Raw genomic sequence first — 14173 nt, 5'->3', positions numbered from 1 at the left:
GAACTGAAGTGCTGTGTATGCCGTGGGAATACTTTGCCTATTCTATTAACACTAAACGTAAAGGCTTGGGATTGGCCTTTAGGATGAAGCACCCAAATTGAACCTGATGTAAGGAAGTTTTTTCCTGAGAAAATGGTATCAAAATGATGTCAGCTGGGTACTGATGCCTCAGCAAGATCCCCAAGCAGGGCACTGAGTGCCTCGTAGGATCCATTCAGACTTGCTGACGTGCCAAGCTCATGCTGGGACACCCAGTACATTTGTAAAAGAGCACGAGAGGCTGAAGGTGAGACATCAGTCACCAGCTCCTCTGGGGACCTGGGCTCTCTGCTGTTCACCAGCTGATATTTTTCCATGTCATTTCATTTATCCAATGCCTCAGTTTGCTGCCTGCAAAAGCCCAAAGGGACTATGACATCTGTTGTCACATTAAAACACAGTTTTGAATGAGGAGGTCAGGTACCATGGTGGGAGCTGTTCCAGCCTGACACGCTGGTCTTGTCCTGCTCAGTGCTCTGCAGCACTGCTGCTTCTGGTAGGAAAGGTCTTGCTGAAGTCAGCTCAGTACTCATGGAGAGTCGTACAGCCAGCATGCAGGAAAATTGTTTGCTCTCATTCTTTACTCCAGTTTTGGCTGCTGAAGCAAAAACACATAATCAAGAGGATTTTAATGACAATCTGCCAGCATGTTTAATATTCCAACTTGAGGAATGATCCAGTGATGTACTGGAGCCAAGGGAAAGGATGTGGTTACTTCCATTGGGCACCAAATTGATGCAAAAATAGTCAAACCTCACAGAGAACATGGCTGGCAGCTTCCAGCTGATCTGCACAAAGAGCCGAATGCTGAGCTTTGGTTTGGGGTTCACTCTCCTGCAGCCAATGTGTCATATGGGTCCATGCTGAACGGAGCACGTGGGAGCTCTAGGCGTTTGTAAAGAGGGTTTTTGTCCCTGCAGTGATCAGTGAGTACCTGTTCTGCTCAGGGGGAGGGACTGTGAGTTTTTCACATACAACTCCGATACTCCTCACACCCTACAGATTCAGGTCTGGGATGTGTTTGTGCTGTACTTGTCTGTAGCTGATCCTCTCTCTGCCTCTGCTGGATTATTGCCCTGTTTGGTTCTGTTCCCCAGCAATTGCAGGCACAACATTATCTGGACAACTCTCACTGTTTCAGAAGCAGAGCAGCCTGTGAAGCTCCACTGACATTACCTGCTCTGCCAGGCAGGTGGCTGCAGAGAAAAAGGCTTACTGATACACTGCATGTCAGAAGGAATTTCTTGAGAGCAATGAAGGTGGGAGACCTGTGAACATGAGGACTAGAGTCCTCTTCATCCCCAGCTGGCAGTAGAGTCCAGTCTGCTCCTGGTTGCATCAACACTGCACCTGCCTGGGGCAGAGCTGGGTTTCAGGGTGACTGGAGATAGATCAGGACACATGTGGGGTCTCCACTGCTCCCAAATACAGAGGACAGCTCATGCTGAAGGTGCGCATGGCCTGGCTCCTGATGGGACAGGTAGTACCACTGAACATTTCAGGCATGATGCTGCCATCCCCAGCCACGGCTGAGCTTGCAATGCAGGGTGGCTTTACGAGACTCAGGAGAGATGCTGAGAGCTGACCCTCTGTGTCATTGGAAGGGGAACTCTGAGCAAAAGGACAAAGTATTATAAGATATATTTAATAAAACAAAACCACACACAAAAAAAAAAAAAAAAAAAAGAAAGAAAGAAAAAGAGGCCAATGCACGAGAAGGTAATGTGTTCATTTGAATAATGGGCAAAATCAAATTAATTCTACATTAAATAGTTCTGAATAAAGGGTTTAAGTCAGCAGTTTCAAACTTGTTTTCCTTAATTACTTTCCGTGTTTAATGTCATTAAGAAGATTAAAAATTCATTAACAAGAGTAGTAAAGTGGCAAATCAGTAAAGCTATCACTCCAGGTTAAAAACTACGCTGAGGTTGACACTTTGTACACTTCCACAGGCGCTGTGTGGAACACAGCCGAGGACAGCTGGGGGGGACACACCAGCATCCTAAGGGGGTGCCTGGGGTCCAGCCTGGACGTAGCATCCACCAGCACCATGGGCTCGGTGCAGCGCTCTGAGAAGGGCAGAGCAGACCACAGCAAGCACAGCAGTATAACCATCAAATATGGCAAACATCAGGAACAGACTGAAGCATGGAGAATGGCAGGTATTATAAAGCACTAAGGCGTGTTAAGGCAATCCAATTGCTTGATTGGCCTCGTGTCCTGAGCCCTCTCCGTTCGAAGACTCAGAGGGCACTGAGCACCAGGGAAGCGCTGAGTTGTGCTGGGCTGGCCCCTGGGGAAGAGGCAGGGTGGGAAAGAGATCTGGGGCTTCTTTCTCCTTTCACTGTAACACACCCTCTAGTCCTATAACTGTTACATGGGAGAAGAGGCAGCTGACCCCATCTTCTCCTACCCCATCTACTACCTCCTTTCAGGGTGTTGTAGAGGCCTCCCCTGAGCCTGCTCTTCTCTTGACTGAACACTCCCAGGTCTGTCAGACTTTGGGAGCATGCCCCGTGCTGCCCTCACAAACAGCCCTGAAGACCCTGATGCCATACATCCCACCCCAGGTAGGTCCATGGTGAAAGGTCACCTCCACTCAAACTGGGTCAACTTGGTGGGCAGAGCAGGTGGAAGGAAGCCATTAGAGATGTCAGCGATGTGCTCCATGTCACCCAGCAGGACTGTGGGAGGGACAGAAAATGAGCCTTGCTGTCTCCAGCCCAGTGCGAGTCAGCACTGGGTATCATCCTGCAGCAGAACTGCAAAACTGCCAATGCTGGCCTTGCAAAACCAGCCTCCAGGAGTCATGACATCAGCTGTTTTACAGTCATCTCTTTGTATCTGCTTTATTTTCTGTTTCTTGAGCTCTTAAACAGACTTTAAGTATCTTTATCTTAACAGAGCTCCATCCCCATAGAAGGAGCACAGGGTGATGCTCCCTCTGCCCACAGCCCCATGCCTGGGTGTTGGTGGCTCCTACCAGGATGCATGAAACAGGCTCAGGAGAATGACTGATGAGTACTGATCAGTGCTATGGGAAAATCTGGAAATAATGAAACTAATATCAATCCCATTGCTAACCCTCAGCCAAGAGTCTGAATGTTCCAGCTGGAGAAGGGAAGTGTTTGTGGTTGAACTGGAAATCTTGGTGATCTCCAATGCCAACCCACCTCCCCATTCCTCCAGCTGAGGGAGCCCACGTGCTCCTACCCACACAGATGGTCCTCACTCAAGGTGCAGCTTGGTGGTTCCCTCAAGGAAGGACTTTGGCTGGTGAGCCCCAGACCTGCCCGCTCGTGGCTGTGACGAGGCCAAGGCAAACCACTGTGGGTGAGTGTCCTCTTGGCAGTCCTCTGTTTGGGATTGCTCTCCCCTCCTTGGCCAGGTAGAGGCATTCCTGTTACGAAAAATCCTTTCTCACCAAGAAAAGCACTGTGCTCCATGACTCTGGAAATCAGCTGAAATCTCACCTGCAGCAAATAGTAACACAGAACAGGCAAGGAGGAGAAGGCGGCCATGTTTAGATGGACACAGCTTTTAAAGAAGAAAGCATGCTTATTCTGCATATTTCTCTAAGAGACTGTGATCAGCCAGACCATGAAGAAGGGACTGTGGGCTGTGCAGTGGCTGGATTTCCCCCTCCTTTGTTTTGCTTAGCAGAAAATACAGGTGTTTGTTTTCTTTCTGCTCAGTTTTGGAATAGAAATGAATGCCAAATATTCTTCGGACCAGAAAGTCAGATCCCTGCTCCGATGAGCAGCACGATAGAAAGACACATTTCCCTGTATTTTTCTCTGGCTTTGCTGAGGGGCTCCCATCTGCGGGGCCATGTTCATCCCTCCCAGGCTTTGTGGGATCAAGCAGAAGCCTCCTCACTGCCCATTCTCACCACATCCCTTTGTTCCCAGGAAGCTACGGCAACCCCGTTTTGGAAGCAGGTGGGAGGAGGGAAAACTTTTTTTCTTTTTTCCCCTCCCCTTTTATTCTTTTGCAAGCTTTAATTATCGAAGGACTGAATTTGAGCTGTTCCTGTCTTCTTCCTTCCCATCACTTCTCGGACAGCGTTTCTAACAAAGGCCTGTGGATTGGGTTTGAGGATTTTTTTTCGTTTTTCTTTTCCCCTCCAGAGATCTAAGAGATGTAATGAGACACCAGCACCCTCTCCTCTTTGCAGCCCCCAGCCCAAGCCCTCCGCCTTGCCAGCCCTTCCCGGCTGTCCCGCTCCTGGGGGAGGGAGGAAAACCGACCTGGACAGTCCTCCTGGGAGGTGAGCACGATAGAGTTACAAAGGGGAGCAGCTTGCACACTGCCTCCACTTTGATGAGGCAATATTTAATTATATCTATCTCCTCCAAGCCTTCTCCCAGTGAAAAAGATCTCCTATTGTCTAGGTTAATTTGTCCTTTTTGCTTAATTCCTTAACCTGTGTGCTAAACCCTAAGCTCACATTACTCCACCACCCATCTCTTCCACTCCACTAGCAGAGCCATACAATGCAATGGAAGGAGTCTGTGCGTCCTTCTTACGCTCCTTGTGCCATAGGACAATAACGGGATCTAAAGCTCTTCAGGCACAAAAGAAATTGGGGCATGCCAATTAGCCATGGCCATAGAATCATAGAATCACAGAATCAATAAAGTTGGGAAAGACCACTAAGATCACCTAGTCCATCAACTCACCAACACCATACCCACTAATCACATCCCTCAATGCCACATCTCCAGGTTTCCTGAACACCTCCAGGGTCAGTGACCCCACCACTTCCCTGGGCAGCAAGGTGTCAAAAGAGCTCCATTGATTTGTATTCCACAGCCCCAGGTCTACTGGAGCTGGCAACAAGGAGCAGTGCCATACATCCTCACCATGCCAAGTGTAGTCACATTGCTTGTGTCAGCTGGGGAGGATGGAGGAGAACAGGACCCAGCCACCCAGACAGCTCTCCAAGCTGTCTGACTGAGGCTCTGTTCCAGGGAGACAAAGGCCAAGAGCCTTCCTTATAGGAAGCCAAGGACCTGCACCTTTGCCCCTCATTTTGCTCCAGGAGAAGGAAGGGATCATCTTTAAAAGGCATACAGCAAGGGGCTGGCATACACAAAGGATGGGCTGGAGAAAGAGAGCAGAGGGGGGAGGAGAGCAGAGCAGTTGCCAGGTTGACTTGAGCCAGAATCTTTCATGGGGGGGCAAGGGGCAGGAAACATGGAGGATCAACATTGTCTTCTCCAAAGAGGAGAAGAAAAGAGTGAGAGAATGCAGAAGGAAGACAAAGGGAAATAGGACTTGTTGGGGAAAAGAGGGGGACGCTCAGGGATTGAAGCAGGCTGGGGTCCAACTTAATAAGAAGCGAACCAAAACAAAACCCAAACAAAAAGTGAATCAAGTTGGCTGTGGGCACCCCCTCCCCCTCGCCGCCATCCCCAGAAGGCAGCAGAGCTGCGGCTTCAAACAGCCGCCTCACAATAAATTCATGGCAGCCAGGGCCGGGAAACAGGCTGCTGCAATTTAAAGGAAGCGTGGATTTGCATATTGAATTAAAATTAAGAGCTAATTATGCAAATAAATTATGACATTTGGCAGGAGAATTTGCTTCAAGATCATTTATTACGTTCTTTTTATAACAGTGCGAGCGTTTAACGGTCAAAGACAATATTTTAAAGGAAAATTAACGCAAGATTATTAACCTAAAAACAATTCCACATTAATGAGATGTATTTCTCTTCAACTTCTCACACCTGGCTGCCTATTGATGCCCAGCCAGGACTGTCTCTCAATAATTGGCATTTTTTTTGCAGGCAAATATTGAATGAGGTGGTGAACATTGCTTTGGACAAACTCGCTCAGGAAAATTCCTTCAGGGTTTTAGCTTGCTGGTCTGTAAAGGGAAGTTGTGAAGGTCAAACATGTTTCATGTTGTTCTTCTGTGTGCTCGGACTGACTCGATCCGGATGCACTTGGGAGGGGACACAGCACTGGCTACCCTATCTGCATGAGAATAAAAGCTCTCCTGTGAAAATGTGCATGACTGCTTTTTGGAAGAGATGTAAAATGGAGGTCTTAGCCATTTGTTGTCATTGAACATCCCATGGCTTTTTTTAGAAGATCGGAGCCATTAGCTCTGGTGTCCTGGCTCCCTCCAGCCCCACTAACTGCTGCTCACCTGATGCTGCTTGCCTTCATTTGGGGCCACTTTCTGCCCTGCCTGTCCCAGGGCTGTGTAGTCCCATCAGTGGCCAGGACCCTCCCACAAGAAGGAAGTCTGTAAGAAAATTCCACATTGAATTTTGGATCAGGAAGGTTTGCTGGGACTCAGAGGGATGCAAATGGCTCCAAGACTCCAAAGATGCCCATTTGTGGCCATTGAGAAGAGTACCCAGCCCAGGCTCATCCCACACAGCTGCAGTGGTTGACTGTTAGCTGGGAGTACAGCTGTGTGTCTACAGGATGAGCTCTTGTCCAAATAGGAAAGAGACCCTGCCATTTGCTTCCTGATGCAGAAGTATCTGAAAAAGGATTTGGCAAACAAAATTGGAGGTGTCTGCTCTTCTCTCTTGCTTTGCCTCTCTCCATGCTGCAGCCAGAAGGGATGCTGAGGAGCAGGAATGCTACTTTTGCAGCCAGGTTTCAGGAGATCCCAGTTTGGGTGTTACTAGGGAGCTGCAGACAGGAATGACTGAAGGAGAACAAAAGTCATACTCAAATGGCTTAGGTAGCAAGAAAGAATTTTCCTTCAAGACAGTACTCTGAAGCTTTGCCAAGGAAGATTGATAATGTCCTTCGATCATCTTCACTCCTCCTGCTTTGCCTCTAGCCCTGGCTATTCTCCATTGTGATCTGCTCAGCCTTAGGGCAGCATGGGAGATAAGGACCCATATCTGGTTTGGTACTGGGTTTTCCTTTAGTTCCATTTCTTTATCTCTGCATCTTAAATGTGCCCTCACGGAACCATCTGCCTTTGTTAGGAGTTTCCTGAACTCCATACCGTGCCAAAGCTGGAAGGGACTTCTCCCAGAGCTCAGTGGGCATTTTGCTTCCGAGACATCTGGAAGGCTGCCTGTCGTGGTTCTTCCATCTCCTCTCCCAGGGGATTTTCCCCCTCTCAGGTTCAAGGTGGAGAGGACATTCCCTGCTAAACCAGTCCTGGCACACAGCTCACAATGGTGTGCAGAGCCAACCACAGGTAACAAATTGTGTTGCAATAAATGAAGGGTTTGGAGCCAGACAAAATGTGTGACATTCGAAGTTCTCAGCTCTCCTCCCTCAGAAAGGCAATCTGTGACTTCTGGGCCCTCCTTAATGACCCAGAGCCGGATGGAAAATAATATTAATAATAATAAAAGAAACAAAGAAGGGGCTGGCGCATTTTTTAAATAAAGAAATTTCCCTCATCTTGCGGTTAATTTAAAAGGTTTATTTCTTGAAATGAATCCTCTTCATCAAATCTCCGATCCTTGAAAATCAGTGCAACCTGCCTCTGTGGATAATGAATTGATTTGTAATGTAAATTATATAAAACACCCTCCCCGCCAGCATTTGTGTGTGAGTGTGTTTAATCTAAAGCGTTTAAGTCTGAAAATGAGCTTCTCCATCAAAAGTCTCGATTCCATTTACATTTCTTGCATACGAGTCAATTTGTGCCTGACCCAGTCTATAAATCACTGCCAAGGAGTGCTGTGTCTGTACCTCTCCTCTTCCCCCACCCCCTCCCCTCATCCTTCCATCCTTGCACATGCTATCTTCAAAACAGCATCTTCAGGTGCTGCCTGTAAACAGCCTCCATTCTCTGGCCAAACGCTGGCTAGAGGATGAGGGACCCTGGCCCCAAGAGGTGTGCAGTATGGGCAGCAGCAGCCAGGTGAGAAGTCCTGCTTTGCTGCCAGCTGCTCGGGAAGACTCTCGCAAGGGAGGGTGCTCTCTCTCTCGGTGGCTCCTTTCCAACACGTGGTTGCTTGCCACCAAAGAAGTCCATTGCTGATGCTTGTTACAGGTTACGACCAGCTCTTCTATCAGTGTACATTAACATGGCCTTGGAAAATCCACCGAATGGGAATGATTTATACCACCAGAGTCTTTGTCTCAGTCTTTGTCTCCCCAAGTTTCCCATCATGCCAACATTTATCCTTCACTCCATCCAACTGGAATACCTCTTTAGCTTTCCTTCTGCATACTGAACTCAGTGGACCCCTCTTGCTTGTTGGATCTCTGTATGATAAGTTCTCAAGACCCTTTGGGAGAGCAGGGAACTTGCAAATGGTAATATCTTCACCTAGAGGATCTGGTGACATCTGTGTGAGAGTATTTAAGGTGGCTTATTAGTGATGTACCTAAGGACCAGCAGGGCAGGAGGTCATTGCTTCAGGTCTCTTCCGTGAAGCATCGGCAGTTCTCAGCCTGTGAAATGCATCTTTTACAGAGCTAGGTTTCATGGCTAACATAGAATGCAAATGGGATCAAAAGTCCATCATTGACTCTGGCGGGGAATTTTTCTGACACACTTATTTTTTTGCTCTATTTTTTTCCTTCAGGAAGAACATAATTGAAACTGATTTCTAATGTTGGAGGGGGGGGGGGGGGGAATGGAATCAAGTTTGGGAATATTTCATGAGTCCAAATATGAAAAAATCCAATATATTGGTATGAAAGTTTACTGCTCCAGTTGAGGTATAGGTGCAGTAAAAAGAAAACTGAAATCTGAAATAACGATTAGTAAATTGCTCAAAACAAGTTGAGTTAGATTAACTGATATTTCTTGGGTTTGTTTTAATTTGAAGGGTTGGTGTTGGCTGGCTGGCTGGCTGGCTTGAGTTATAATGGTGAACTTGTAAAATTGACTTGTGATAGAAAATATTTTTGAATTCTAAAAATTTGTGCAAAGCAAGAAAACAATTTCCCACCCAGATTCCACTAATTCTTTCACAAGCGCTGATTTTTTTTAGCAGACAGATTAAGAAAGTCATGACAGAGGGCTGGAATCACATTTTTGCTGATAGAAAATACATACTGGGGTAGTACAGTATTCTCCCTGGGTTTGGCAGTCTGGAGCAGGGACTGTTGCAGATTTACTTGGATGAACACAGGGTGGTTTTGCTAGTGAGCAGACAGGTTTCACTCTTTGGTCTTCCCCAGTGTGACCAAGACATATCACTCCAGAAATTAACAGTTAGATCAGCCAAAGAACAAGAGCAGGACAAATGCTAAAACAGCCCTTGGAGGCACATTCGCATTTCCCCAAACCTGCATGAAGACTTACAAAACCAAATCAACCAGACCTTGAATTCTCTTGGCCTCTTGCTCTCCACAGCACAAAGACGCCTGGAAGTACTGAGATCAGAACACAGAACACATCCAGATCTCCAAAAGAGCATGAGATGAAGAACAGGACCAGCAGTCACATGCCCTACCCGCAGCCACTTGGTGTTCTCTCTCTGCAAACTTTGACCTTCCCAAATTCTGCTCTCTCTGAGCCATCAGAGCAGAGGAGAACTCAATCCTTTGCCACCGGCTACTTCAGAATGGGAAAGTGCAATATCACAATATCAGACAAGTGATGTGAGAACTCAGCTTGAGCTGGAAAGTCCATCTGCGGTGATGGTCTTCTGAAAAGTCTCAGTTCACAGACCTACTACTGGTAAGGTGTTTCCTCTCTGTGCCTTGGTTATTTACCTTTGAAAAAGGGGTTAAAGCTTGTTTTCTCCTAGATTTTCATAGTGTAGATATAAGGTCTTTAGGGCATGGTCTGTATGTTACTGTATGAGCATACAGCTCCAAGTACAACAGGGATTCTGGCATGGGAGAGGCCCTTACAAACTGCTGTAATACAAATAGGAGGAAGAGTTTTTCCTCGAGATTAGCCCAGGGGGATTGAGGTCAGACCTTCAGTGAAGGAAGACACAAACCTATTACCAGTTTCTGTGGGGACTAATAGTTTGCACTTCGTTAGAGGAATTTAAAGTGATTCATACACATTAATTACTCCTTGCAGCATCCCAACTGGATAAATATTATTACCTTCATTTTACAGAAAGGGTAACTAAGATGTAGAGAAGTTCATTTGTTTGGCTACGACTGTACAGCACGCCAATGGCAGAAGCCAGGAATAAAACATGAGAGAGGACTGCCAGTCCCACCTCTCTCTAAACCTATGGGTCCCAAATATTTTTTGCCCAAGCGAAGGAAGCGGCTGCATCCCCTGGCTGGGCTGGGTACCGCCGCGAGGGCTCTGCACACCGAGAGCAGTGCATGAGGCACTGCCTGGGAGGCACCGCTCCAAACCCCAGCCTACATCGCCTTGCACAGACAGGAGGAGGAAATGAAAGTGCAATTAGCTGGAAACAAATGAATTCGTGTTGCATATATTTCCCAAGCTGATGGGTTGGTGAATGAACCACTCGTTATTTCATGAAGCAGCATCTTTAAAGGTCTGTAGAACAACTTGGGAAAAACACAGCCTTGCTGTTGTGACATTTTTTGCAATATCTCTGAACATTGTCTGTCCCAGTTTCAGGCATAGGTGCTTCTATATTTACATATTTTTTTTTCTCATGAAAGGGAATTTTTGAAGTCTTGTAGTTATTTAAACTTCTCGCCTTGGATATTCTTTATATAACCACATTTTGGTTCTTTATATAACCACATTTTCAGTGTCAGCACATGGCCTAGAAAGAAAATATTTTGTACCTTAAATACCAAACTCTCTTTTGTTCTATTTTCCCACCTTTCCTATTCTATAACAATGTTTATAAATGTGTTTTTCTCTTCCAAAAGGAATACTTCTCTAAAACCAAAGGGATTTTTAAATGAAAGCGAGAACACAAAGCAGAGCCAAAAATACAGAACAAAAGAGAATAAAATCGTGAATTTGTTTTCAGTTTGAACTACAATTTTTTCTTATAATTACTGGGGAAAAAATAATGTATCTTTAAAGAAAAAATTCTTTTTTTTTTTTTTTCCTACAAGAAAATCTATGCATCCAGAAATTTCCCAACCATTTATAATCTGTCGCATTCCCCCTCTGTGGTGAACAGAGGCACTTGGTATTTCTCTGCCGCAGCAGATAGGCTCAGAAGATGGAGCAGAGTGATGAAGTGTGAGACCAGAAGTGTGAGCTTCAAAGGTGACAAAATGGGTTCTCCAGGTAGGAGCTCTGAGGATATCACAAGAACAACAGTAAGCTCCGCTATATTAAATATTGAACTCGCATCCTGGCAGATGCTATTTTTCAGCCTGTGGTCTGCAGATCCCTGGCAGAACAGGGACTCGCTGTGAGGAGGGTGAGAAAAGCGATTTCAGCAGCGCTCACCAGCAGTTTGGGAGCTGCCTGCTGGGGTGCTGAGCCTTCGTAGGAGCTTTTCTGGGAGTTCACAAATCAAAGCAAGTTGAAAGGCACCGCGGCAGGATAATGTTCTATTGATTGCTTTGTTTTTGCAGAGGATAGATTTTGTTTAATCTTCCTCTTCCTTACATTGCTCGACGCCATTAGTTCTATCTTCACTAATATCAAAGATAAAAAATCACTAGAGAAGAGACTTTTCAATGCGGTTTGCACAACTTTCTGGCGGGCAGTGGCAGAGGAAACCAGCAAAGCACATACTTGAAAGTTTGAGAGCTTCTTTATTTTATCCAAAACAGACTGAAAACCTAGAAACTAAGAGCCAAGAGCTGGAAAAGGGAGACAGAGAGCCCCGGTTCATTCAGGAGCCCACCAGCTTACCCATAGCAGTACAGTGGGGCTGCACAAGGTGGGTGTTGCAGGGAAACCCTTTGTGAGCAGCATCTTGGTCTACGGTGGGGGTATGGATGGATGCAGCACCTTGCACTCAGGGCAGCAGGTCCGGGTTGGGGGAGATTCTTCTGGGTACCTGCCCTCCACAGCACCCTGTACGCTCACGTCTGCTTGGCCCCCAGCCATAGTCAGCCCAGAGGAGGCAGGAGGGAAATCGAGGGAGGGGGGACGGAGGGAAGCAGCTTCCGCTCGGCAAACACAAACTTGTTTCTCCTCCTCCTCCATCTTTCACAAATTCCTGGTGCCCGTCACCCCGCTGGCCGCTCCGAGGGTTTTAATCAAAAGGGAAACCAACATTTGACGTGCGCTCAGTGGGGAGAGGAGAGGCGACGAGGAGGGAGGGGGCTGCCGGCCTGAGGCCAGACAATGTCCCCATATGGAGAACAGAAGGATGCCGGGGCGGCCGCATTCAGAGCCGTCCCTCTGCTCCCCCTGCGCCGCACGGCTCCTACTTGGTGGACGAGCTCTTAACATAACAAGGGGGGTGCGGGGGCGGCCAGCCCGTGCTCACACCCCCGGATTCCTCCAGCCCATCCCTGGTTTCCCAGCTACTGATCCCAGCAGCCCATGCCCTCTCCCTGTACCCGTTCTCAGCACATCCCCGGCAGCCCTATTGTCTGCCAGCCGCTGCGATGGGAAGCAATGCTCCTGTTCCGTGCCTGATAAAGGGCAATAAATAAATGAAAGAAAAAACAATACATATGTCCACGTGCATATATACACGTATGTATGTATACATACGTATGTCTATGCAATAAATAAAACAAACCAGCCAAGCCCTCCAGGCGATCTGAGCTCTGCCTATTGTTCAGGACGAGGGCTTTCCTCCCTCCCCTCCCACCTCCTAATGAAATCCCCCAAGCCCTCCTCGTTTCTCCCCCGCCCCTAAAGGGCACTCACATGGGCGTGCTCTCAGGGACTTTGTCTCCTACAGCTGGAGCAGCATAGGCTGTCAGGATAGGAAAACCTTTGATCTGCCAAGGCTCTAGGTAACAGAGGCTTCTTTAGTCCTAAACCTTTCCAGAGCCTCTTCGAAGCCCTTCTCACTCATCCATGTGCTGCCATTTGATCTGGGGCTCCCCCAGACCTACTCCTGCCTCCCCCTCCTCCCTTACCATGCAATTGTACATTCTTGCACCTAGTCTGGCCATGTGCCTTTGCTGGGCTGCTCTGAGCTGAGTCCAGGTTATTTCTCCAAAAACAGAAGAGCAGAGTGGGAAAGAAATTCATGGTAGGTGAAACAGCTCATCCCAGTATGATCCATAGGGCACGCATACAGGAGACAGATGATGGCCATGAATTGTTACAGGGCATCACAGGAAAAGCCCACCTTTGCTTTCTCTAAGCCTTCTACTTGCAGAGGGTCTTAAATACGAGGCTTAGCTCAGCGTCAGAGGCCACTTTTCATCAGTTATAAACATCAGTCGCTGCACATATTACTGACAGCATGGCAGGAGAGGGCTCTGCAGTGGTGGTGCATGAGCTGGCACAAGCTCCCTCCCTGATTTTAATTGCAAAGCTGTCCATTAAAATTCTGGTCTCTAAGAAAGACCCTGAAGTTTTGCTAGTTTCCAAGAACTAGTGACTTTTCCCCTGGTTCGATGATCTTGGGGGACATTGCAGTTTGCCTCGATTTCCCCAGCAATAGGATGGGGATACCACTGAACCTCTTCTTCAAGTTCTCAGAACTCAGCAAATAAAATATGCCATAAAAGATCTTGATTGCTATACTATACTGTACTATACTATACTTAATAGGAAGACTGGAAAAGGCCCCAGCACACCCTGACCCACCACCAGCCAGCTGGGCTGGTTATGGGCTGCTCAGCTAGGAAGAAAGCAAAATTGCCACAGTTCATGCCAGTTGGATGAACAAAGCCACCGCGTGATAGGGCTCGTGGCTGTAGAACGTGGGCCTGCATGGGTCTGAAGGCCTCCAGCCCTGAGCATCGAGTGCCGATGAGGGGCTCTGTCTGTGCTCTCGGACTGTGGCTTGATTGTGCTCATCCTCCATCCCCTACAGAAAACCCAATTTCTTTGCACAGAGAAGGCGACTTCCCCTCCTCGGTGCCTCTGTCTTTTTGCCTTCCGCTGCACACAAAAATGCTGACGGATTTCCCTGATCACTAGCCATGCTGGCTAGTGGCTAGAGCAGTTCATTTCAGACCCTGCACAGGTATTTCTTACCATATATTATAGTGAATAATGTATCCCCAGCCATGCAGCACAAGGCTTATAAGGCTATCTCAGTATTCTGGTGACAGCTTTAAACCACTCGACCATTGACCATTCAGGTCTCATGGTTTATAGAGTCACCAGCACACCTTGACAGGGTTATAGCCTACTTATTGGTAT

This window comes from Meleagris gallopavo, chromosome 8, assembly GCF_905368555.1.
Source record: "Meleagris gallopavo chromosome 8, MGAL_WU_HG_1.1, whole genome shotgun sequence".
NCBI lineage: Eukaryota > Metazoa > Chordata > Aves > Galliformes > Phasianidae > Meleagris > Meleagris gallopavo.
This window is presented reverse-complemented; position numbering follows the sequence as displayed.